A 4,216-nucleotide genomic window follows, 5' to 3' on the forward strand; every position below is an offset into this window, starting at 1 on the left:
GTAATTTTCCCATCGCACGTTCACTTGACAAATAAATGTTATTCTCTTTAAAAGGATTGGATCCATAGGTCATTTGCATCTTTAACATGTTTCAGGCATGCATATCATGTTTTTAAAACATGTGTAGAAAATTTTCTTTCTTGAAAATTCCTTGCTATTAGGGTTGAACTAGTGAAATTTCCCAAACTTGGATAAAAAAAACTTTTGTGTTCATTTGTGGTGTGTGAATAAATTTTCTTTACTTACATTTTTTATTGATTTAAATTATTTCCGTAGATAAACTCTAAAATTTTCCTTTTGTTGTGATCTATTTTTTCCTTTTAACTCTTTTTTTGTTTACGAGATGAAGGGAAAGTGAAAACTCAAGTTTTTCTTTAAGAAAAAAGTATACATCTAAAAAATAAATGCACAATGCACAAATTTAGAGAGAGATAATTCCAAAAAGTGGCTTTAATTTTTAGGGATTGTAAACTCTTTTTAGATTTTATATATTATGTTTTTCAATCGTCGGGAAAAGGGGGAGGTGGTGGATTTTTTACTGAGTGTTGACTCCCAATCCATATGTCATTCCGTACAAAAATATAGCTCGTTATGCTTGATAAATCACTTTACAATCATCTATGATCTTCAGGTTAGCTTTTTATAACTTGGCAAAATAATAGCTTATTTCACTCGGGTAAATATCCCACCACACGTTCACTTGAGAATTTAATGTTATTCTCTTTAAAAGGTTTGGATCCATAGGTCATTTTCATTTTTAACTTGTTTCAAGCAAGCCTATCCATTTTTTAAAACATGTGTAGAAAAATATCTTTCTTATAAAATTCCGAGCTATTAGGGTTAAACTAGTGAAATTTTCCAAACTTCGTTAACAAATATTTTGTGTTCATTTGTGGTGTGTGAATAAATTTTCATTGCTTACATTTTTTATTTCTTTAAATTCATTCTAAACATAAAATCTAAAATTTTTGTTTTGTTGTGATCAATTTGCCTTTTATCTCTTTTTTTGTTTACTTATGAAGGGAAAGTGACAATTCAAGTTTTTATTTAAGAAAAAAGTAAACATCTAAAATGGAAAAGAACAATGCACAAATGTAGAGAGAGAAAATTCAAAAAAGTGTTTGTATTTTTTAGGAATTGTAAACTCTTTTTAGCTTTTATGAATCAAGTTTTGCAATCGTCGGGAAAAAGGGGGAGGTGGGGGATTTAACTGAGTCTTGACTCCAAATCCATAAGTCATTCCTTACAAAAATATGGCCCGTTACGCATGATAAATCACTTTACAATCATCTAAGATCATTAGGTCAGCTTTTTGTAAATAGGCAAAATAATTGCTTTTTTGACTCGAGTAAATATCCCACCGCACGTTCACTTGACAATTTAATGTTATTCTCTATAAAGGTTTGGATCCATAGGTCATTTGCATCTTTAACAAGGTTCAAACATGGATATCCATTTTGTAAAACATGTGTAGAAAAATCTCTTTCTTAAAAAATTCCAAGCTATTAGGGTTGAACTTGTGGAATTTCCCAAACTTGGATAACAAAACTTTTGAGTTCATTTGTGGTGTGTGAAAAAGTTTTCTTTACTTATATTTGTTATTGGTTTTAATTCTTTCCATTCATAAACTCTAAAATTTTCAGTTTGTTGTGATCTATTTTTGTCTTTTATCTCTTTTTTTGTTTACAACATGAGGGGAAAGTGAAAAATCAAGTTTTGATTTAAGAAAAAACAATACATATAAAATTGAAATGAAAAATGCACAAATGTAGAGAGAGATAATTCCATAAATTGTCTGTAATTTTTTGGGATTGTAAAATGCTTTTAGTTTTTATATATCAAGTTTTGCAATCATCGGGAAGAGGGAGAGGCGGGGGATTTTAAACTAAGTGTTTACACCCAATTCATAAGTCATTCGTTACAAAAATATAGCCCGTCAGCTTTTTGAATAAGGGCAAAATAATGGCTTGTTAGACTCTGGTAATTATCCCATCGCACGTTCACTTGACAAATAAATGTTATTCTCTTTAAAAGGATTGGATCCATAGGTCATTTGCATCTTTAACATGTTTCAAGCATGCATATCATGTTTTTAAAATATGTGTAGAAAATTTTCTTTCTTGAAAATTCCTTGCTATTAGGGTTGAACTAGTGAAATTTCCCAAACTTGGATAAAAGAAACTTTTGTGTTCATTTGTGGTGTGTGAAAAATTTTATTTACTTACATTTGTTATTGCTTTAAATTATTTCCATAGATAAACTCTAAAATTTTCCTTTTGTTGTGATCTATTTTTTCCTTTTAACTCTTTTTTTGTTTACGAGATGAAGGGAAAGTGAAACTCAAGTTTTTCTTTTACAAAAAAGTATATATCTAAAAATAAATGCACAATGAAAAAATGTAGAGAGAGATAATTCCAAAAAGTGCCTGTAATTTTTACGGATTGTAAACTCTTTTTAGATTTTATATATTATGTTTTTCAATCGTCGGGAAAAGGGGGAGGAGGGGGTTCTTAAGTGCGTGTTGACTCCCAATCCATAAGTCATTCCTTACAAAAAATATGTCCCATTACGCATGATAAATCACTTTACAATCATCTATGATCGTTAGGTCAGCCTTTTGTAAATGGGCAAAATAATGGCTTGTTTGACTCGGGTAAATATCCCACTGCATGTTCACTTGAGAATTTAATGTTATTCTCTTTAAAACGTTTGGATCCATAGGTCATTTGCATCTTTAACAAGTTTCAAGCTTGCATATCTATTTTTTAAAACATGTGTAGAAAAATCTCTTTCCTATAAAATTCCAAGCTATTAGGGTTGAGCCAGTGGAATTTCCCAAACTCTGATAAAAAACTTTTGTGTTCATTTGTGGTGTGTGAATAAATTTTTTTTTCTTGCATTTTTTATTGATTTAAATTCATTCCATAGATAAACTCTAAAATTTTCATTTTGTTGTGATCTATTTTTGCCTTATATCTCTTTTTTTGTTTACGAGATTAGGGGAAAGTGAAAACTCAAGTTCTGATTTAAGAAAAAAGTATATGACTAAAAAGGAAATGCTCAATGCTTGTAGAGAGAGATAATTACAGAAAGTGTCTGTAATTTTTAGGGATTGTAAACTCTTTTTAGATTTTATATATCAGGTTTTGCGATCGTGGGAAAAGGCGGAGGCAGGGGATTTTTAACTGACTGTTGCTCCCAGTCCATAAGTCATTCCTTAAAAAAATATAGCCTTTTACGCATGATAAATCAGTTTACAATCATCGGATGATCGTTAGGTCAGCTTTTTGTGAATAGGCAAAATAATGGCTACTTTTACTCGGGTACATTTCCCACTGCACGTTCACTTGACAATTTATTGTTAATCTCTTTAAAAGGTTTGAATCCATAGGTCATTTGCATCTTTAACATGTTTCGATCATGCATATCCAGTTTTTAAAACATGTGTAGAAAAATGCCTTTCTTAAAAAATTCCAAGCTATTAGAGTTGAACTAGTGGAATTTCCCAAACTTGGATAACAAAACTATTGTGTTCATTTGTGGTGTGTAAATATATATTTTTTTACTTACATTTGTTATTGCTTTAAATTATATCCATACAAAAACTCTAAAATTTTCATTTTGTTGTGATCTAGTTTTTCTTTTTATCTCTTTTTTTTTTACGAGATGAAGGGAAAGTGAAAACTCAAATTTTGATTTAAGAAAAAAGTATACATCTAAAATGGAAATGCCCAAAGCACAAATTTAGAGAGAGATAATTCCAAAAAGTGTCTGTAATTTTTACGTATTGTAAACTCTTTGTAGTTTTTATTTATAAGGTTTTGCAATCGTCGGGAAAATGGGGAGGCGTGGGATTTTTAACTGAGTGTTGACTCCCAATCCATAAGTCATTCCTAACAAAAATATAGCCCGTTATGCATGATAATTCACTTTACAATCATCTATTTTCGGTAGGCCAGCTTTTTGTAAATGGGCAAAAATATGGCTTGTTTGACTCGGGTAAATATCCCTCCGCAGGTTCACTTGAGAATCTTGTGTTATTCACTTTAAAAGGTTTGGATCCATTGGTCATTTGAGTCTTTAACATGTTTCAACCATGCGTATCCATTTTTTAAAACATGTGTTGAAAAATCTCTTTCTTATAAAATTCCAAGCTATTAGGGTTGAACTAGTGGAATTTCCCAAACTTGGATAACATAACTTTCATGTTTTCTTT

Source organism: Aristolochia californica, unplaced genomic scaffold, assembly GCF_029961685.1.
Source record: "Aristolochia californica isolate CCGP_79_NKW_82.1479 unplaced genomic scaffold, dmAriCali1.0.hap1 SCAF_5, whole genome shotgun sequence".
NCBI lineage: Eukaryota > Viridiplantae > Streptophyta > Magnoliopsida > Piperales > Aristolochiaceae > Aristolochia > Aristolochia californica.